This window comes from Phyllostomus discolor, chromosome 3, assembly GCF_004126475.2.
Source record: "Phyllostomus discolor isolate MPI-MPIP mPhyDis1 chromosome 3, mPhyDis1.pri.v3, whole genome shotgun sequence".
Classification (NCBI taxonomy): Eukaryota; Metazoa; Chordata; class Mammalia; order Chiroptera; family Phyllostomidae; genus Phyllostomus; species Phyllostomus discolor.
This window is the reverse complement of record NC_040905.2, coordinates 45,815,273-45,838,806: the sequence shown is the minus strand read 5'-3', so window position 1 is coordinate 45,838,806 and position 23,534 is coordinate 45,815,273. Positions and strand designations below refer to the sequence as shown.

Sequence of the window (23,534 nt, the reverse complement as noted above, 5' to 3'; positions counted from 1 at the left end):
TCCAGTACAAATAATGCCCCTCTTTATTATAAAAATCTTTTATACAAAATCATAAGCATGTAATTTTGTAACATACAATAAATATCACACTCAAGCACAGCATATGACATTTTAGGTGAGATACTAAAATTAAAACTGTAAGTTATTAAGCCCATATTATTACCTGTCCAACCACACTCAAGCAGGCCTTCTGCCAGACCCTGTATTCTCCCAAAAGTTCCCCTCCCAAGCTGACCCTTACATCTTATTGGCCATAGAGAAGCTGTTAGTATCTGAAAGTGAATCTGAGAAAGCAGGAAACAGTATTGTCCTGATTGGCTTATATGTCGGTGGGATTTATCACCCAACATATGGCCACCCCAAAATAATTAGAGAAGGAAGGGATAGGGACATAGGATATTAGACAGGTAACCAACAGGACATGCCACTAAGGCAACTCACAGTGTTTTCTACAGAAGGTGAGCTCATCTTTGTCTCTGTCCTGGGGCCTTTTTGCCTGAAGAGACTTTTCTGGTAATTACCTGCTTTCCAATCTCTCTCTAGCTGCTGAAGAGTCCTGTACCCCAAGGACAAGGGAGGGGGAAGGGAGGGGAGGGTAACATTCTAGTGCTTTCTGAGAGCTACTACTTCTCATCTTCAGAGTGGTCTTTGAAGCTCAAACATAGCAAGCCCAGGAGAAATCATCAAATTGCTCATTGTTTAAGCTCCAGTAGTGAGATTTTCTATGGTTTCCTTCTAATTAAGTTAAAACAGCAAGTGGACATAGCATTCAAGTGACATCTACTTCACTAACTTCAAAGGTCACCTGAGTAGATTTCTGAAAGGATCCATTGTTCCGCTTATCTTGTTGGACACAGCTCAGAGGTAATTAGGGAGAATGAAGATCCAGCTAAGTTCCTAGTGTTCTTCCCAGCAGTCACTGCACCTAAGTGGGAAGTTTCAGACAGACTAATGCAGCAAGTCACAAGACAGCAGACCATTTTATCTGGCCATTTTCAGGCAATTGATTGGCAGTACAAGTTTGGGTCACTGGCAGAGCCTTCAGGTGCTTAGGTGTTAACTTCACAGAAAAGGAAAGAGCAACCATGACTTTTACACTAACATTTTTAGCCCTAAGGTTGATTTATAGGTGTCAGGGAAAAGAGGACAGTCGTTCTTTTCTTCACCTAGTAAAAACAGACTTGACCTACTTCACAGTTTAGTCAGGTAAAAAATACTTATTCAGTAAAGAGAGTCAAATATTCCCTCTTCTCTGGATACTAAAATTAATTCTCCATGGGGCTTAAAATTTGTTTCATGAAACAATTGGATGAGTTTTCAGCAGGATTTCCTGCTTAGGCTAATGTGGCAGAGGAAGATTCTTGGGTCTGCAGTGTCCTCAGGTTCGAGTGGTTAAGCATAAACTCCGCACTGAACAGGATCTGAGGATGGTTTGGCTGTGGAAGAAAGGCCTGGGAGGGGCGTCCAGCTTGGACTGGAGAGGGCTGGCTGGAAAAGAGAGGCCTAGCTTGGAAAATAGTACTTGGCTAAAAGACAGAATGGATGGAATCAGAGGAATTAACAGTCACTCCATTGAATGTTACTTTTTATATTAGTAAGGATGATCTAAGTTATGCTGCAGTAATAAACAACCCCCCAAATCTTAGAGGCTGAGTACAATAACAGAAGTATATTTCTCTCTCATGCAAAGTCCTACGTGGTCCAGCCTGCTCTCTAGGGCAGTTGTCTTCTGTGTGGTAACTGAGTTATCCAGGCTGCTTCAATCTTTGGGCCTTCTATTCCAGCATAAGGCTTTCTCCACGATTGCCTCACTGGGGCAATAAAGAGCCTGGAGAATCACACTTGGGCATTTCACAGTCTCATCCTGGAAGTGAAGTGTGTCATTACATTATCCATCACAGGCAGTCACTCAGTCCTGACCAACTGCAAGGACCGAGACTGAGAAGTACAGTTGTTCATATGCCTGGAATAGAAAAAACAAACAAACAGATATTGGCATGTGCATTAATGTCAAACACTACTCTGATTCATAAGATTTCTCTTAGGGAAGAATACTGTGCCATTTTGGCCCCTGAGTCAGAAATTCTTTCCAGAAGCCATATTTACATAGCAAGAAACAAGTATTTATATAGACTGAATGTTTATTTCAGGAAGATTTGCTGATGGAGGCCATGAGTGAGCAGAATCCCCCAGTCCTTTCTCTCTTCCTCTCCCCTGCCTTGTCACTTAAAAGCGCCAAGCTTCTTCAAGTGCAGTGAGCACATGCACTTTGGGTGCCAGCCAGAACCCCAACCGGCAGACCACCGAGGGCAGGAAGTACGGAGGAAGTGGTGGCAGGCACCTATGAGACACTGGCTCCCCACAACAGGGTACCTCAGCCTGGGCTGATATCTTTCTGCAATCTCTGTTTCCTACAAAGATCAGCATCTTCCACACCTTGCAACACAGTAATGTGTCTTTAGAAAAGCACAACTGACAGATTAAATCAGCAATTTTCAACCGGTATGCCACAAGTTTTTTTAAAACATGCAGTACCTAACTGTGTAGTCAGGGGCACTGACCTCTTTTCCCTTAGATTGTCAAAGAAAAAAATGACAACAGCCAACACAACAATAACTGTCCTGTGTGAATGCCCTGTCTTGAACAATGAATATGAGACCAATAATAGAGTTAATGCTTGCAGAGGCTTTTAGAGTTGCATCTTATTGGTTATGGTGCATAATAAATTTACATCTGATTGATTAATTCTAGGTATCTGAAATCCTTATATATGAGTATAGGTCCCTGATCTTTTAAAAAGTCACTTTGAAGCAAAAAGGATAGGTAATGACTATTACTTTTTTGGTAAATCAATCAAAATTACACCTATTTTTTGTCACATCGGCAAAAAATATATTTTTTTGGTGTGCCGCAGAATTTCAGTAATTAGTTCTGTGTGCTGTGAGATGAAAATGAAAATCGCTGGATCAGATGAACGCCACGAGTCCTGGAGCTCATCTGTTAGAACGGAGTCTGTGCACTCGTGTCTGAAAGGGCAGAAGAGCAAAGAGCGGTACTTAGGCAGTTGGCTCCGCAGGAGTGTCAGGGCTGAGCACTCAGCCCAATCAATGCACTGGGAGCAAGGCAGACAGGAAGCCGTGTAGCCGGATGATTCACAGCCCTCCATCCTGAGACGCTCTTCTTAGTCTAGGGAATCAGAAATCAAGTCACACGGGAGCAGGGACAGTGAGAGTGTTATCATCTGAAACAGCTACGTTGGCCCTTCAAGTGACGTCCGCAGCCATTTTCTGACCTGCCAAGTGCGGTAACCAGATGCTGGTGTGTTCGGCGTTTGCTCAAGGCTCAGTCTACCTTGCACACAAAACTGTGATATTTTACAGGTCTGCCCAAGGGATACCAAGAGGAAATAAACTTTTCTTTCTAAATGTTTCTTTTCTAAATGTTCCCTTTGTGCTCCTCTTCAGAGAAGCAGCTCTTCCTTCCTCCTCTGTGCTAAATCAACCAGGACAGCCCTCTCTGGTTATAGTGCCCAGTCTTATAATTCCTCTAAATTTTCCTGTCTTAGTTCCCTGTCCTTAAAGGATTTTTTGCTGTTCGGCAAACTGTTCTAACAAGTGGATAATTAACAAATCTTATGCATTATCAATTAGTGAATTTTATTCAAATCAATTATTTTTAATTCTTCAAGTACATTAATCCATCCACTTATCTATTCTATTTAATAAACTCCCTTTGACTACACAGAGACGGCAGCACGCAGGTTCCTCATGCCGCTGCAGGGGCGCATGGGCCGGTGCCTTCAGCACGAGTTCGAGCCTGCGAAGGACACGTTCCTGCTTTTCTGGATGCTCTCGAGGGGCCGGTGGCCAAGCTCGCAGGAACGAAAATATTGCTTGAAGTGGGGTCAGGGTCTCAGGGTCAGGGTCTCAGGGTCCGGAGTGCTTTCCACATTCCTGGGCTCTGATAGGTTCTCTAGCTTTGTACATGTGCACAGATATCAACCCTAAGGCAGCAGTTTATAACCCGGAGACAGGACACAGTAAATTCACATACAACCGTAATTACAGATTTGGTCAAAGACTTTCTACTAAGATTGAAGGGAAAAGCCGATCTTCTGTTGTTCAGTCCCCGTCCCCGGAGAGGCAGGAAGTCACAGAATAGGGGCAGTTTAGCCTGACGGCAGAAATGGTAGCCAAGTCATAGACAGTTTCTTTCCACTGGTGCCAGATCTCCTTCCGCCAAGAGGACTCTTCTGTTTCATTCCCATTCAAGAAAACAACCCAGAAGACATTGTGAAAACAGTGAAGGCGAAAGGTCTAAGAGGGACTACTGCAGTTCCCTGGCAAGCCCACCTAGAAACCCTTCCAGCCCCAGAGTTCCTAAGTCCTAGCATACAGTGTGTGCTCTATATTATACTGGATAATATATATTACACTGAGTATACATATGAATACATATTATATGGAATATAGGCATTATATGTGAATGTATATGGGAACTGAATGTATTCACCATATTTTGAAACTGAAGTCATTTCTTGGTCAACAAGTAAAATTGTTAGAAATTTGCCTCATAGAAAAAGGCAGAAGGGCAGGGCCCTCTCTTTTCCTAGAAATCAAGCCTATAGAAATATTTGCATAAGTGCAAGTAAATATACACATTACATATAATTTGCATTTTACATATTAAAGATATTTGTATTATATACGAATTCAGCATTTCTTATAATAGCAAAACAAGAAAGTCAACCTACTTGTCCATCATTAAACAGATTAGTAAAGACATTATGGTATATCTGTGACACTGAACGCGAGTGAAATCCAGCCATTACATAGGAGTTGGGTCTGTATATATTGAACCAGAACAGGGTCATGATGTACACTAGAGTGGGAAAAGCAAAGCAAATTAAAAAACTACAGGTGGGGATGGATGGGGTGGGGGGAAGAGAAGGAGGGAAAAGGCAGAAAACTCTACTTGAACAACAATAAAATAAAAAAACAGTATTTATCCTATATGTATAGTTTTTAAAGACCAATAGGTTTGTATGTGTCTATAATTCAGTCTTAGAAGAGACCACCAGGTAGGGACGGAGGAACCTTCACTCTTTTGCAGTAGCATTTGTATGTACAATGATAATGTATGATGTACAATTTTTTAAAGATTTTTATTTAAAATATTTTTCAATTTACTTTCAAAAAATTTCTTTTGAGAAAAATACCATATATATATATATATATATATATATATATATATATATATAAAGTATTCTGTTGGTGCCATTGGGGTGTGGGGGAAGACAGGGAGTGCGGAAACAGGACTAGTAGAAGACACCCATGGGTTTCTGGGCAGGACACCAACACTGACCTCTCCAGGAGGTGACATGAAACTAACGTTGGAGTTACACACACACACACACACACACACACACAGAACTGGTCATGCCAATTAAAGAGGAAGAGTGAGCTTGGTGGGTCCAGGGCCTAGAGAAGGTCACCAGGCCTGGACGAGAGGGGAGGAGGCAGAGAGCATGGTTTGGGGGAACGCGATCACGCAGCACTTTGCCGGCTGGGAAAGGCATTTGGAAGGCATTGGTTATTTTAAGCAGGGAGCACATGACTGAATTCTGGGGTTTTCTCATGTGGGTTTATCCCTGACTTTCCATTCATAATGTGATAGTAGTGTACCCACTTAAGATGATATAAACTTTTCTTTTAAAGTAAACGTATTTAAGGAAACAGTAAGACCTCATAAAAAATACTGAGTGAATATAGATAGAACTAAACCATAAGGATGGAAGTGACTAAAATTAGGGAAACCCTTTCTCAGGCAGAGCGCAATGGAAGAATCTGTGTGTGTCTCCCCCAAACTGTCTAGGAGATCAGATGCCTGGTACCCAGCAAGGATTTGAGACTGCGGCAGCCTGGAGAGAGAGATGTGGCATTACCTGAGGCACAATCAGAGTTCAATAAATGTTAGATGGAGCCAAACGAAGCTGTAGCTTTCGTAGATTAAAAAAAATAGTTAAATATTAGCAGTTACTTTTTAGTTCAGTCTAATATTTGTTGAATAAATGAAATTTTTCCCCATAAAGTATCGATTTCTAAAGAAGCCACTCCCATCAATATATTTGTATTGTGATCCACTGCAAATATAATAAAATCTGCTTTTGAATATTTCTGATTTGTTTCACCCAGAGTTTTCATAAACTGTAAGAGGCCTCCAAGAATTTCTTTTTGTCATTTACACCACTTTTCATATTACTAGAGTTATTGAAGCTTATCCTACCCAAATTGCACTGTCTCTAATGGCAACATAAGTCTGTTTTCTCTCACTCTGTCATGCCTGAAATTGGGAATCTGGCCACCATTCTATACCTTCTATTGAATTCATCAAGGAAGCATTTCACATGTATCATAAGCCAGGACTGTGGTAGATGCTATCAGGCATATAAAAGAGAATAAGGCGTGATGTTCACTGCCCAGGAGCTCACAGTCTAGTAGGAGAGTTAATACTTGACACCAGTTTAGCATTCCAGGCAGAAGGGGAAGGAAGGGGATAAATTCCGTAAATGAGGCACAAAGTGTTATAGGATATCTTTATGGGAGAAAATAATTAGATCCCTAATTATCTGAGTGAACAGTTTGAAATCCATATATATTAAAAGTGCGTGTGTACAGTCAAACCTCGGTTCTCAAACATCTGGTTCTTAAACAATTCATTTCTCAACCAAGTTGTTCATGGAAAACCTGCCTAAGTTGTCTAGCAAAACTTCTGGTCTTGATTCTCTACCTGACAACCCATTTATGCTGATACCTATATTATTAGCTATGTATCTCTCAGGTGACAAACACAGGAGATTTGGGTTCTGAACAAGTGCTCTTGAACAATTTTCCAGAATTAAGTTTGGGAATGAAGGTTCTACTGTATTTGTGTGTGTCCATAAGCATTTTGGGAGAAAATAGAAAAGAATACTGTTATAACCTAGGCTCAGAACACATTCTGCCAAGGAAGTCATGACAAAATCCAAAAGCATTAAATAGAAAAAAATTACCTGGCTGGTGTAGCTTAGTGGATTGAGTGCGGGCTGCGAACCAAAGTGTCGCAGGTTCAATTCCCAGTCAGGGTACATGCCTGGGTTGCAGGCCATGGCCCCCAGCAACTGCACATTGGTGTTTCTCTCTCTCTCTCTCTTTCTCCCTCCCTTCCTTCTCTAAAAATAAATAAATAAAATCTTTTTTAAAAATTAAAAACTTACAATGAAAGATATTATAACAAAGTTAGAAGACAAGTAACAGTCTTTTGACCCATCAATTACATTTCTAGGAATCTCTCCTACCAATATGCTGTGCAAATACAAAGTGAGATGTGTAAAAGATGATTCATTTCAGTGTTGTTTATAATCGTAAATAATTGAAAACAACCCCATTGTCCACATAAACCATGATCCATCCACACAATAGAGTGCTTGGCAGCTGAAAACCAGGATGAGGAAGACCCTAGGTACTGACCTGGAATGATCTCCAAATACATTAAGTGAAATATTAAGTAAAAAAAACTAAGGCCAGAACATTCTTTATTGTTAACTACATGTTATGTAAGAAAAAAGAGGGAAAGACTATATAGACATTTTGCTTATTTTTAAAAAATAAAGAACAGGGAAAAATGGATTAAAGGGGGGAATAAAGAAGAAAATGTAATGAAATAAAAAAAGTAAATGTCAGTCTAGAGAAACTACATAAATGATTAAGAGGCATGTTACGGACTGTATGTTTATGTTCCCCCCCCCCCCCACCCCCGCAAATTCATGTGTTGAAATCCTAACCCCTAATGTGGATATTGGGTGGTGGGGCCTTTGGAGGTGATAAAGTTGAGGGTGGAGCCCCCATGATGGGATTAGTGCCCGTGTGGGAGAGGCAAGAAGGCTCTCTCTGCCCTTCACCATGTGACGGTGCAATGAGACGGTTGCCACGTACAAACCAGGACCAGATCTGCCAGCCTCTTGATCCTAGATTCTCCAGCCTCCAGAACAGTAAGAAATAAATTTTTGTTGCATAAGCCATCTAGTCTTAAAGCAGCTGGAACTAAGACAAGCCACAGTAAATAGAAAGCCTACACCACTCAATAAGAAAATTTAATCTAATAGAAAAATTAGCAAAGGAGACTGTTGTAGAAAAACACACTCCTGTGTGTCTCCTCTGCTCTCAGCACTCTACTTCACACCCGCCTTCTTGATTACCGAATTCATGGTCGTTTTTCCTGCTGCAAGCCATTCTCTAATACCAGCTGGGTGTTTTAACTCAATCCCACTATCTACCTTAAAGAAAGAGTGAAAATAGGGAAAATATTAAATAGAGTCATTTTAACCAAGCTGCTAAATTATTTAAATTATTTACATTATAGAGGCATGAGGAAACATTCTTTTTCTTGTCTTAACTAGCCTAGGAACTTAAACTTTTGAACTTTCCAGTCCTTTGTCAAAACCTAGATGCACACCAGTTCACTGTGTGTCAGTGCCTGCTGATAACCCTCTGACTGTGCCCTAAAGGACTCAGGTCACGAGCAACCCTGCTGGAGCCCCTCCTCCAGACTATTGAGAAATTAGCTCCGGAAACTGAGAACCATGGAATTTGGCCAAAGAAGCATATTCAGCTAGGGTGGCCATCTGGAAGAGACAATAGACATGTTCTCTTCTGCTCCTGAAGGGCAAGGTCACTTAGTGGCAGTTATGGAAAGAGAGATTGTGAGTGAATATAAACATAATTTCTTTATCTCTGGCACAGAATTTCTTCCCTGGAGACAACTGTCAATGATTGGCAGAAATGCCTTAAAAAGTCTAATTTGTGTTGGTGAGATTGATTGCTGGAGCAGAAGTGTCAGACTTGAAAGGATTAGAGGACATAAGGAAAACTCCCATCAGAAGGCAAGGAGAAAGGGGCTTTGAGAATAGGAGAGGCTGTGTGCGTAGGGGTGGCGGGTGTGGGGAAATCTCTATCTTCAGTTCAGTTTTGCTCTAAACTTAAAACTGCTCTAAAAAATAAAGTCTACTTTTTAAAAAGGGAGAAGCAGCAAGAGAAATGTATTGTTTTCCTGAGAGAGAAGAGTTTGTTGAAAAGGGAGAAGGGAGAGAGGGAAGCCAGCAAGAAATGGGAAACTAGGGGAATTGCATAGAGACAGATCTGGGGAGGACAGAATGGATTGAGAGAACCAAACATATCTTCCTTTATTCATTCACTTACTCCTTCATCCATCAATCAATATGCATTTCTGAGTATTCAGACCTCTGTGCGTGGTGCTGTTGTAGCCACTGGAGAAAGGGCGGTAAATAAAGCAGAGGGGCCAAGTGCCTGCTCCCATGGGGCACTCATTAGTGGAGACATGGACAGCAGACTAACATGCAAATAAATGCACCATATGTCAGCTTTGGGGAGGTGCCGTGGCTTTGAAAAACAAAACCAAGGAAAGCAATTGAGTGAATAGAGTGGTCAGGGAAGTCGTTTTTGAGAGGACAGTTAAGCAGGCAACTGAATTGAAGTGAGGATTTAAGCCTTGGGAAACTCTGAGGGTTAAAGAATGGGAAGTCCATTTGACTGGGGCCAAGGGTGAAAGGGGAAGAGACAGTGAGAGTCCGTTGTTTTTCAGTTGTGGGCTGTCCTGTGAATGGTTCCCAGTGCTCCGTTCCTCAAAGGTAGTGCTTGTAGAGGCACAGGTGGCACAAGACTGAGAAAGTATATGAAGGTACGTGAGCCCTGAGCCTGAGACTGTGCTCCCACCCATATCACAATGTGAAGTGCCTGACCCCGTCCTGCCCTCCCTCTCTGCTCCCTCTTTGAAACTTGCAAAGGTCTTAGGGACAACTTTAAATTTTAACATGTTATGAAATTGATAGCTTTTACCTAAATCTTGCAGGGGCAAGGGAGTCTCAGGTGGGACTCCACGTGATCAGTGACACACAGAATCTTCTCTCTAGAGGGTTCTCACAGGTGTATTGAATGTCAGTCTCCGAAGGGATCTGCACCAAGGCCCCAAAGGTTCCTGCATCAGGTAGGAGTTTGAACTGAATGGCTCTTATGCCAGCTTTGGTATCAGAGTCGTCTGGAGATTGTTTTAAAAATATAGGTTTCTTGGTCTCACACCAGAAATTCTGAATCAGAATTGCTGGAAAATAAGGACCAAAAATCTATACTTTTAAAAAAAGTTTTCCTGGTGTTTCTGATGCAATTATAATATAAACTTTTGCATATGGGAACCACAAAATCAGATGATTTTTAAGGTTTTCTTCAGTTCAGAGCTTTTGATGACATGAAATGTCAGCTCTTCCATTAGGTCAGCTCTAATCTCTCCAACTAGAGTTTTAAAAACTTTTTATGGTTTTAAAGGAATACAGGTTTGTTGAAAACATTCAAATGCTACAGAAATATATGCTGTACACCCCAGAAATAACCATAATTAATGTTTGGTATCTGTTATTCCAGATTTTGTCATATATGTGTGTATAAAAACAAACATATATGTATCTAATAAACCATGAGTCCTTTGGTTTATAAAATATTGCCATAATTTACATAATTTTCTTTGTACACTTGATAATGTCTTTTTTTTAATTTTTAAAGATTTTATTGACTTCCGGCAAGATGGAGGAATAGGTGGATGCACCGTACCTCCTCGCACAACCAAGAACAGAACAACAATAATTTACAACAATGACTTGCAGTCATAATATCAGAACTGTCAGAGGATTTATCTGAATGGAAGTCGGACAGCCAAGAAGTTGAAATAGAGCCGTACATCCAGACTGGTAGGGGACGACGATGAGCCAAGCGGGCACGGGGCTGGCGCGGGTCACAGGCGCGCGGAGGTCGGGGGAAATTTGGCGCAAAATCGGCACGACAGCAATCCGGGGCACAGGAGCGCAGCGGTGCAGCGGTGATCCCTGAGTACGCAAGCAGCGGCTGGGGGAATCAGTGGGGCAGCGATTGTGGACCAGGGCAGAGCTCACGGCCCAGAAGCCCAGGAAAGTGTCTGACTCCAGGAGAACGGAGCGGTCGCCATTGATCCCTCCTGTCCCCGCTCCCGCACCTGCCCCCACATATAACGTCACAATCTAGCGACTGGGGTGCCCAGCCCCGGTGAACACCTAAGGCTCGGCCCCCCACCGTAACAAGAGCGACCAGACCGGAGAAAAAATAAATAAATAAATAAAATAATAGGAGAGACAGGGAAAGACATAAGACATGTTTCCAGCAGAACAGAACAGTCCCCCAGGACTCATCCTTTTGAGTGACCAAGAAATAGCCAATCTATCAGATGCACAGTTCAAAACACTGGTGATCAGGAAGCTCACGGAACTGGTTGATTTTGGATGCAAATTACATGAAAAAATGCAGATTACCATAAAAGAGATGCAGCAAGATATACGGAGGAGAGCCAATAGTGAAAGGAAGGAATCTGAGTCTCAAAACAACACAGTGGACCAGAAGGAAGATAGAATCAACCAAGCAGGAAAGCATGATGAAATAAGAATTCAAAAAATTGAAGAAAAGCTTAAGACCATCGAGGACACCTTTAAACGTTCCAACATCCGAATTATAGGGGTACCAGAAGGGGAGGACCAACAAGTGGAAAAGTTATTTGAACAAATAATAAAGGAGAACTTCCCCAAACTGGCAAAGGGAACAGTCTTCCAAGAAATCCAAGGAGCGCAGAGAGCCCCAAAGAAGTTGGACCCAAGAAGAAACACACCAAGGCACATCATAATTATACTAGCCAAGGTAAAAACGAAGGAGAGAATCCTAGAAGCAGCAAGAGGTAAGGGGACAGTAACCTACAAAGGAGTTCCCATCAGACTGTCAGCTGATTTCTCCAAAGAGACCTTACAGGCAAGAAGGGGCTGGAAAGAAATATTCCAAGTCATGAAAGACAAGGACCTACATCCCAGATTGCTCTATCCAGCAAAGCTCTCATTTAGAATGGAAGAGAAGATAAAGTGCTTTTCAGATAAGGTCAAATTAAAGGAGTTCATCATCACCAAGCCCTTACTTTATGAAATGCTAAAGGGACTTATCTAAGAAAAGAAGATAAAGAAAAGACATGTATGGTAAAAGGACAGCAAACTCACAATTATTAACAACCACACCTAAAGCAAAACCAAAAGAAACTAAGCAAACAACTAGAATAGGAACAGAATCACAGAAATGGAGGGCACATGGGGGGCTAGCATTAGGGGTAGGAGGAGGAGAGAGGGGGAAAAGGTATAGAGAATAAGTAGCATAGAATGTAGGTTGAAAATAGAGAGGGGGAGGGCAAGAATCGTACGGGAAATGTAGAAGCCAAAGAACTCATAAGTATGACACATGGACATGGACTAAAGGGGGGAAACGTGGGTGGGAGAGGGGGTACAGGGTGGAGGGGAGTGAAGGGGGAAATGGGACAACTGTAATAGCATAATCAATAAAATATATAAAAAAAAGATTTTACTTATTTATTTTTAGAGAGGGAAGGGAGGGAGAAAGAGAGAGAAATATCAATGTGTGGTTGCTGGGGGCCATGGCCTGCAACCCAGGCATGTGCCCTGACTGGGAATCGAACCTGCGACACTTTGGTTCGCAGCCTGCGCTCAATCCACTGAGCTACGCCAGCCAGGGCAATAATATGTCTTAAAGATCTTACTGTGTCAGTAAATATAGAGCTACCTCATTCTTATAATGACCACCTAGTGTTTCATTGTACGGCTGTGCCGTAATCAAATGGATGTGTAGGCTGTTTCCAGTATTTGTACTATTATAACCAGTTTTGCAATAAACACCACTGCAGTGTGTTTGTTAGTGTTCACTGTAAGCTTGTGTTTAGCATAAATTCCTAGATTTGGAATTTTGAAGGTATTTCCCTAAGGCTCTACCAACAGTTGTATTAAAAAGTTTCTGTTTCCCCATCCTCTTACCTTTCACTGATATTATCAATCTTTTAAATTTAAGATAATCAGGTGCATGAAAAGCATCTTATTAATTTAAATGTCTTTGTTTCCTTCTGAAACCGGTATCACATGTTTGTTGCCATTTGTTTTTGGTCTGTGAATTTCATGTTCATGTCTTTGGTGTTATCAGTTTCTGGCACAGAGCTCCTAAAACCCTCAGAATTTCCTAAGTGATAAGAGCTATAAAGGTGCCTTTTGTTACTCATAACAAGTCCTTTTAACCACCCCTGAGTTTGTGTTAATGAGGTGGCTCCTAAGGATGGAGCTGGTTGCCAGGTGAACCACCCTTAAGATAACAAAGATGAAACTTTCAGCACCTCCCCCACAAACTTCTGGGGAGGGGAAGGGTTGGAGACTGACAGTCGCCAATGGCCATGATTTAATGGCCATTGGTTTTGATTAAACCATGCCTACTTAATGAAGCATCCATAAAAGTCCAAAGGACAAGTATGGAGAGCATCTGAGTTGGTAAACAGGAGTGCTTGTGTGTGCTGGTGTAACCAGGCAGCACAGGGTCTGGCCATGTGCCACCTCTGTATGCATAACATGAAGATTTGTATGGAAGGAGATAGGTTTTTATAAACTGGGTTCCCATTTTCTGAGGGCTAGGAGCATTTCTGTTCCAGGTCAAGCTCTCCTACAAAGCATAAAACAGCCACCCAGGAAGATTAAAGTCCAAATGCAAGTCCCTAAAGTCCCCATTATTGCTTATCTGTAGCCCAAGGTGGTTACTAAAATGAGTCTCCATCTGTACAGCTTCAGGCTCATTCTCTCTTTCTCTCTCTCTGGTGCCAGAGTCACTACTGCCTCGCAGCAGCAGTCTCTCTCTCAGGGTCTGGGGTGCACTGCCAGATCACTCCAGATAGCCATGCAGGGAAAGCTCCTTCCACGAGGAAGTTCCCAGCTCATGCCTCCATGCACTGCTCTCAGGGCGAGAGAGTGGAAGCAGTCCAGGACCCATGCGCTGTCCTGCTCTGGGCCGTAGCATCCCATGGGCTGGAGCCAGTGAGGCACACATCCCAGAGTGGGTCCCTGTCTCCAGGGGCTGACTTCCAACTGTGCAAGGGCCTAAGTTCCAAGCAGACCCATCATCTGCTGCTCCCACTCATGCAGGGCAAAGCAAGAGCCCCAGAGCCAAAAGGCCAAGCAGCCCAGAGATCAAGACCAAGGGAGCTAGCTTCTACCCGCCTCCTGTTTAAAAGTCCTCTCCCAGAATCCTATGCACTCCGGACGCCAGTGGGAGTGCATAGGATTCTGCTTTTCTCCAAATGAGGGCCCGAGTCGGGCTTGTTTGCCTTTGCCCCTCTACCTGCGGCCATGTTTTGTAAGGGGACCACGTCTCCAGTCACACGTGCTCTGTACAAGCTCCCTTCTGGCAAGTCAGGAGCTTCCTGACTGCCTGAGGCAATTTCCCTTCTCCAGTGGCCCCTCCCCTCCCAGGGAGGACAAGCTGCTGCTTCACTTCTGCCCTGGGGCTCCCCGCCCATCCCCTCCTTCTCTCGAGCTTTGGCCTGATTTCTGCGTTGCACTGGGAGGGTGGCCTGCCCCAAACGTCTAGGGGACAGAAGCTCAGGACCCTTCAGGACCTTGCTTTATGTCCCTTTCATCTGGTTATTCATTTGTACGCTTCACTATCCTTTGGAAAACTGGTAGTCCCCTAAGTAAGCTGTTTTCCTAAGCTCTGAGAGCTGCTCTAGGGAAGTGAGTGGACCTGTGCAGGAGGCTGTGGGAACCTCTGATTGGCAGCTGGATGGTCAGGAGCACAGGCAGCAGCCTGGGTTTGAGACTGGCCTCCAAAGGTGGGCACAGTGTCGAGGGACTGAGCCCTCACTCTGCGGGATCGCATGCTGATTCCAGGTTGCTGAATAAACTCAAAGGGTCTGGAGGCTTTGCTAGAAATAAGTTTCAAAGATTTATCAAGGGTCTAATTGTTTGCAAACTGGAAAGTCAGCTAGGTACAAACCCAGAAGTGTTCCTAAGGAAAAAAGAAAAGGGTTCTAATAGTAAAAGTCACATACTGGAGAAAAATCTGTCCTGAATTCTTCACTCTCAGTAGGTGGAGGACAGGTGTCCGGCAGACATTGGGGTCTGGACAATGGATGCAGGGCGGGCTGCAGCGTAGCCCCCCGAAGGCTGGTCACGTCCTGAGTCCTCCCACACAGACCCCTCAATCAAGGAGGATTTTGGTTTTGCTTCTTCAGAATTAAGGGATTATGTACAAGACATATTGGTGGTACTTGCAGCTTTGAAATCTAAGAATTTATGATTCTGGAATAAAATGTCAGTCTTTCAGAAATTATTTCAGTGAGGCTCCACTCTGATCCTCATAAGGAGCTTTGAGCCCGGGGCAAGGGACTCTGAGTGCTCCCATCAGAACCACTCACTCAGGGGGACTTGAAAGACACATCGAAATAAAAGCATGAATAAACAATAACTAACTTACTAACTAAATAAATGCCACCCCTCCCCTCCACTCCCACACACAAAGCCTTTCAGAGAAGTGAGTTTTCTTAGACCGCATTGGAAATGGCATCTGAACCCTGAAGGAAAACTGTATCTAGTGAGGCAGCAAAGTCACTTTATAGTAGCTCTTTATTGTTAACAAAGTTTAGTGAGTGATATTTAAATAGCACAAGTAGTAAACGAGTCACCATAATCTTAATGCTTTATCCTTATGGAATGCCGATGGGAGCTTTGCACCAGAAAACTATGCGGAAGTACACTTCCCAAGGGGAAAATTTATAGTGTGTTCTAGCAGAAAAGGCAGACACAGGGGTACCGTCTGCGGAATTCTGTTAACTGAGTGCACTAAACATGCTTCTTATTCTGGGCTGATATGTTTGGAAAGACATACAGGTAATCTTTGTTCCAAACAAATTCTATAATTGCCATCTCTGCCTTGGGAGCCATCATTTTCCTGGAACTGGCGTTCCCTGCCAGGCCACAGGAAGTGAATTTACAGGCAGGGCAAGAAGCTGCCGGGGCCTGGCTCTCTCTGCTCCAGCTCAGCCATCGCCAGGGTTTTAGTCGACTCATAAGGATGCTGATGCTGTAAAGACCTGCCCCCTGATACTCCATGGGCACCAGTCACAGGTGGTGGCTGAAGGGGCCCTGCTGGCTCAGGGCAGCTTTTCAAGAATGGAGTCCAAAGCTGGTGGTTCACAGGCCTTCTCCTATGCTTACAATCAAGACTGAGCCCTTAGCATGGCCAGGCTCCCTCCAGCCACTGGTCAACTTTGATCCCAGGACGGGCCACACTCCCTGGGTTGCAATGGGGACTTCACTGGGTCTCCCATGCTGTTCTTCCCACCGGTATACTTTCCCCTCTCCTCTTTTCTTTACATCACCTCTTTTGTCAGTGACTCACGGAAGCCTTCCTTGACCTCCCTTACCTGGGCAGTTTCCTCCTTACACATTCTCACAGTGTCTTGTTCCTCTGCCTTGTAGCTCTTGTCACACCTGCGGTTTTACACACGTGTACAACTGCTCCTTCTCTGCTTGTGTCCCCCATAAACTGTGAGTTCCATAAGAGTAGTAATTGTTGGTTAAAGTCAGGTTTTGATCCCATCTGTATCCCCAGGGTCTTGTTAAGGGTGTGTGGCACATTACAGGTGCTCCATAACAAATATGTGCTGCATCAATGAATGAATGAAAGAGGATAGCAAGTAGGGTGAAGGTTGTGACCTCAGGAAACTGCAGACAGACACGACCATTATGAGTTCCAGCCCTTTGTGATACTGTCATCATCCACTGAGGCTGCTATAATGGAATACCATCGCCTGGGTGGCTTATGAACAGTAGTATCACTCACAATTCTAGAGGCTGGAAGTCTGAGGACAGGTGCCCACATGGTCAGGTTCTTGGTGAGAGCCCTCTTCGGGCTGCAGGCTGCCAATTTCTCCTCATATTCTCACATGGTGGAAGGGGTTAGGGTGCTCTCAGATTATTTTGTAAGGGCACCTCTGCCCTCATGACCCAATTATCTCCCAAATGCTCAACGTCCAGTGCTAGCACCTTGGGAGTTAGGATTGCCACATGTACATTTTGGTGGGAGCATAAACATTCAGACCACAGCATGTACTATGGAGTTAGGGGAAAGAGAGGAACGGTATACACTACAGGTTAGAAACTCAATGGCCAGGTCAGACACTCCAGGTTTGAAATGTAGTTTTGTCACTTGCCAGTTGTACGACCTTGGACAAGTTACTTCAACTCTGCTTCCTCAGTCTTCTCATACCTACAATGAGGTTGGTGCTGGCACCTGACTCCACATTCTATAAGATATAAGATAGTAATGCAAGAACATGTTTAGCACAGTAAGTATTCAATAAATGTTAGCTGGTGTTATTATTATAGTACAGACCTCAAATCCTCAAAACCCTCCTCCTCCTTGATCACTATAAATCATGTAGATACACAGAGCTTAAGTTGGCAGCCATATCATATTTAGAATGGTTTGAAAGCTTATCATAAGAGTTTTCTGACATCAGTAATTCTATGGGAGCTGGTGAGGATTAACATTTAAGAAAGAAAAGTACATTTAACAAGTAGAACTAAAGGACATTTGAACTTAGGTTAAAAAGCAAAGAAGGCATGTTCACAACATCTCCAAGATAAGCTCAGGAGAGAAAGATGGTGGGTCTAGGATCCAGAAGCCACTGCAAGACGGCCTCTACACCCCTCCTCCTGCCATCCATCTCTCTGAGGCTCGTAGCCTGCGAGGAAGACGGAACCAGGCCCCCTTCCCTCATTCCATTTGCTCCGCTTGCTCCCCGGTAAGGAGCCCTCCCAGAGAGACGGTCAGTTCAGCTCAGGCCCGGTGCTGAGTTGTCTGGGCAACACCTGAATGCTGCTTTAACCTCCATTTGAGCCTGTTTCAGCCCAAGGTGCCCTGGCTGTGAAGTCATAGCTCTTTGGGCGTTCTCACCTGCTACTAGCTGAAAAACTGCATTCGTCCCGAGTCCCCAGGACTGGGTTCCATCCTCAGATCTGGATGATTTGGTTGCCAGTTTTTTAAATTCTGAGTTACTGGAAGGAGGGTATACAGAATACAACCAATGACAGGGGTCATTTGTTCTGGTGAAGAGACAGTATTCCAACCATGGTATTTGTGTAAATATAAGCAGGATTGGGATAATATCAGAAACTCCACAATGAAGAAAAAAAATAACCATAGAGGTCCAAAATGCTGACTTGAAGGTCTCCTATTTAGTTTATGCAAAAATGCAAATATTTCAAGAAAGGAGAATATTTAGTAATAACAGCTTATATTTATCAAGCAGTTTCCCTGTGCCATGTGCTAAGAGCTTTACATGAACGATCGTATTATAATCTTTACAAGAGACCCATGGTTATCATTGTCTCGCAGACAAAGTGGCACAAAGGGCTTAAATCTACGTGCTAAAGGTCACATGAGGAACGGAGGTGGGAACCCAGGCAGCTTCTATGATATTCATTCATCCTCCAAAGCTTTATGTCAAATGCTGTGGAGGAAATAAGATTTAATCAGATACAAATTATGCCTTCAGACAGCAAACCAGCAAGTACAGATATTAAGACCTAAGCAGACATATTAATAACAAGCATCTACATGGAAATGTTTGTGTTCTGGGCACTGTTCTAAGCACTTCATGCATATCAACTCAATCCCCAGCACAAGCTTTGTGATAGATAACATTGTCATCCCTATTTATAAATAAAGAAACTGATGTGCCTAAGTCCGCACGGCTTGGACTGAAGTCCATATTTGAACCCAAGCTCCAAAAGGGATAAAGATGTTGAGCAGATGGAAAGAAGGACAAAGTCAGGGGTGTTCCAGTGCAGCCGTGCTCACTTAGCACTTAGCAATCTTTTGGGTGTGCCTGGTCAGCCAGCGGCAAATTCACCCAGCACCTTTTTCATCCTTCCGACAACACTTGATTTTAAATTCATTCATTCGATAAATGTTGACTGAGCATCTGCTATGTGCCAGGACAGAACGATAAGCTGAGGCACTCGTGAGGGCCTCAGAGGAAACAGAGGTGGGGCTTTGAAACCAGACTGGGGAGGTCAATGTGGCTTGGCACAGGAGTCTCGAGGATGGGTGGGAAACTGCCAAGTGGACAAAAGGAAAGGGGGTAGTCACATCCAAGCCCCAGAGTTGTGAAGACCCACAGTATCCGAAGAACAGCATGGGGTTGAGTGTGATCACAGCATTGCATGAAGTGGTGACACAGAGAAGAAAAGCAAGTAGGAGTAAGAAGGTGGGGAGGTGGGCACGAGCTGGGTCATAAGGAACCTAAATGAAAATGAGTTTTAAGTTTTTCCAACAGGCCACAGAAAGGCACTGGAAAAGTCTTTCCAGGATAGCAATCTGGTCTGATTTGTACTTTAAAACTCTAGTAGCCGTAGCATGAAGAATGAACTGGAGGTGGGGCCCTGGGTAGGGAGGTCGTTCTGGGTTGTTGTTGTTGTGAGCACGGAACACTCAACAGAGTGAAAGGAGTTTAGGGTGGACCTTGTCTGATGTTTTGCTGAAATCAGTTTATTCTGTGTCTGGCATTTCTGTGATGGACTCAAACCAGAGAATTTGTTATTATTTTTGCAAAATATTCACCATGCCTGATTAAAATGGTCATAACTTCCCAAGTTTTATAAGAACATACCTCCTTTTGATGATACAGGAGTCACCAAATCAATTGCGGCCAGGGGGCTGTGCCACTACAAGAGAGTAGAAGGCGAGAACCCCAGGGTCAAGGGTCTGTGGCTCCCTCCTGTTTGCAAACTTGACTCGTAAACAGCAGGCGCCTTCCCTTTACTAATGGAGACCTGCACTTCCTGATCCTCTGCCTGCATGAATTCTTCCAATTATTTTCTCCTATTTAATTTTGTCTTTAAATATTACACTTCTAAATCCACACATCAATCTTAGCAACACTAAAAGTGTCACAAGTAGATGTTATGTGTGTCATAACTTGATGCCATCGGAAATCCATGGCACCACCCATGGTGATTCTCATCTGAGTCACTCTGATCTAACAGTGGTTTGCAGGAAGGATGGGGACCACAGGTAACCATAGGAAGCATTCAGCAAAATCTAGGATGCAGGGTATTTTACAGGACAGACTATCAGCCTCTTCCATGAATTGCTGACATGAAAAAGACAGGATAATTGTTATGGAATAAAAGAATAACAACCCAATGCAATGTCTGAAGCTTGATTCAAGGAAACTAAAAGACATCTTTCCCATTTGGGGAAATCTGAATATGGGCTGAGTATGAGGTGCTACTGAGGAATTATTGGTTGTGTTAGATGTGATAATGGTGTGGTGTTCCTGTTTGTTTGTTTGTTTTAATGTCCTATGTATTATATTGGAATATTTCTGTAAAATGGCCTGACCTCTCAGATAAATGGAATGAAAGAAACTTTATTCAATCAAAATGAAAGAAGATTGGCAAAACATTGATAATCATTGGTTAATGAGTACCTAGAGTAAATCATACGATTGTTGTGTATGTTTGGTATTTTCCATAGTAAAAAGGTTTCATGTGTATGTTTAGTTAGTTCTGCTTTAAAATATTCCCTATAAAATTAACATAAACACTTTAAGGAAAAAATATTTAAAAGAATGAATTACATTCCCACCATTCTTTTTTTTTTATTGTTTATTCTATTACAGTTGTCCCAATTTTTTTGCCTTTTGCCCCTCCACCCAGCTGACCCCTCTCGCCCATACTCAATCCCCACATTGTTGTCCGTGTCCATGGGTCATTCATACTTGTGTTTTGTCTAGTCTCACTACTCAACACAGTCAGCACTTAGTGTATTTCCTTGCATTTTTTCCTTGCACCACTGCTTTTTACATAGTTAGTAATCATTTGGATTTCTAACTCTATTTTTCACATAATATGTGTATCATGGCATCTGCCATGTTATTCCCTGGGCTTCATAACCAGTGGTGTGCTGGCTCTCACCAGCTCTCAAGAGCTGACTATCACACGTGTTCCTAACTCTGTGTTCTTAAAATCAGCCATGACAGGACTATTTAAACCATGGAAATCAGGAAACATTACAAATCCCAGGCTTATCCCCATAGAGTGGATTGTTAAACATTTACCAGCATATCACTGTTTGTAACCATCATTTTTAATGATCACCTAATAGCCTTGTGAGTAAATATCTGATAGTAAACAGTTTGATGATACTTATGAGTATTACATACCAGGTACTAAGTACTTCACCCATCTTAGCCATTTTGGTCTAACAATGGGTCTTATGAGGTAGGTGCTATTATCATTCACATTTTATGGATGAAGAAACCGAGGCAGAAAGTAGTGCTGTCAATTGCCCAGTGCCCCAAAGGTGATTAGTGGTAACAAGCCCGAGAGCTGGGACCTGAACTCGGGTAGTCTCACTGCAGCAACTTAGCCTCTACCACACTCTGCTCTAGCCAACAACTGGGCAGCCGCCTTCAGAGGCCAACACTGCTGCTCCGTGGATCATCCAGCGAGTGGGCAAACTGTGAGGCCGGCAGCTGTCATCTTCCCGCAGCCTGAGCAAATGCCTCAGGGTGCCCAGCACCCACCCTCAGTTTAGACTTAGGCTCAGTTTAGGCTCCATCCTGCTCACTGCCTTCTTGGGTTACTTTTAGAGTTGAGAGGATGATGGCATACCCCAAGCTGCAAGGACAGTAATGACCTCAGGGGCCAGGTGAGCTTTCACATTGTATAAGAGGCAAGGACTCCATGGATGACCTCTTTTTCCTGCCCAGGGGCTAGCAGTGTTGTCACTTTCCTGCAGGACAGTCCGGAGTGCTGGGCAGAATTCTATTTCTGGTGTAGCTGCTGAGTTGCTGGTGGGGCAAGTCATCTGACCTTGGCAGGGATCCTTTTGCAGAAGAGAAGCATCATAAGACAAGAGCATTTTCTGAGCACTCAGAAGCTCTTGCAGGCAACATGCTATGTATGCAATTTGACCGCCAGCACTGCTCTCTTAGGACCCAGCAATCACCTTCATAGCCCATTATAGGGGCTGAGAGCCCCGGGGTTCCTGGGTCCGTGTTCTCATATCAGTGCAATATGTGGGAGATGTAGCAATGAGGTGGTTATTTACATGTCCCGGAAGCCTATCAGCATAGCTCTGGATAAAAGGCTCACGTGAAACCAAGCATAGATCATTTCATCAAGAAGTGGGAGAGCAGAAACATTGTCTTAGAAGGTGTGGGGGGTTGATTATCATAAAACAAAAAATCATCATTGAAACAGAAAAACTTTATACATGTTCCTGAAATCATGTATAAAGGACACATGGACAAAACCAAAGGGGGGTAGGATCAAGGGTGGGAAGTAGGGATGGCTGGGGTTAGGGGAATGGTTTGGGGAAAATGGAGACAACTCTACTTGAACAACAATAAAAAATGTGAAAAAACCTATAAAATGGATAAAAAATAAAATAAAAGTACTAAAAAAAGAAACAGAAAAACCTTGTTTTCTACATGAAGTCTTGCAACACCATAAAGACTCAACTCATATTTGTGAAGTAAATGTCATTGTCACTCTGAGACTGAGAGAGGGCTCTTATAATCATCTAGATTCTGTCTGGTTTAGGATTTTTCCCTGATCTTTTGAATGCTCTACCCATTAAGTACCAAGTAGGATCTAACCAGAATCAGAACACAGATCTCTGGCTGTTTCTGACAGCCAGTGCTTCTGAGGAAGCGTTTAGACCATGTAATGTATGAGACAGAGAAAGGCAGGAAGGGAAGGAGGCAACCTGTAAAGGGTTTGAAGGAATCACTTACATTTAGGATTCCCTCACCTCTTTATACTCAGATTCTCTTGCGTGCCTGTGATGTAATCTGCAATTGCAGATGACTCCCAGATTTGAAGGTGCGGTGGAGGGCTGAGACCTGTGTCCCCACACAGACCGAGGAGAAACAGAGCAGCCGGTGGGGGGTGAGCGGCAGCTGTCGAGCCTCCCTGTGCTCGTATCTGCCAACAGGAGGAAGACGCGCGTGGACTAGAGCCACGCCAGCAAGGGCTATGTTGCCATGCTTTGTCCTTCAGAAGTTTGACACCTCGTGTGGTCTCTCCAGTCAGATGCACTTTCTAGTCTTTCCTGTCCCCTGTAGGGCTAATAGCACATGGGAGGACTTTAAAAAAATTTTATGAAAGTATCATTGACATACAATATAGTAGTTTCAGGGGTACAACATAACAATTGTACACCTATATACATCATACAATGTGATCACCGTAATTTGTCTAGAAAGCATCTGTCACCACACAAAGTTATTATGATACTATCAACTGTATTCTCTGTGCTGTGTATTATATCCCCTCGATTTATTTATTTTGGAACTGGGTGTTTTTACCTCTTAATCCCTTCACCTTTTTCACCTACCCCCACAACTCCATCCCCTCTAGCAACCATCAGGTTCTTCTCTGTATCTATGAGTCTGTTTCTGTTTTGTTTGTTCATTTGTTTTGCTTTTTTAGATTCCGAGATATAAGTGAAATCATACAGTATTTGTCTTTGTATGACTTATTTCACTTAGCATAATACCCTCTAGGTCCATCCATGTCA

The 23,534-nt window shown here is 43.2% G+C and overlaps 1 pseudogene; it reads left to right on the top strand.

Moving 5' to 3' along the window:
- The first annotated feature begins 3,767 nt into the window (after nt 1-3,767).
- LOC114492286 lies at nt 3,768-8,594 on the top strand (annotated as a pseudogene).
- The last annotated feature ends 14,940 nt before the right edge of the window (nt 8,595-23,534 follow it).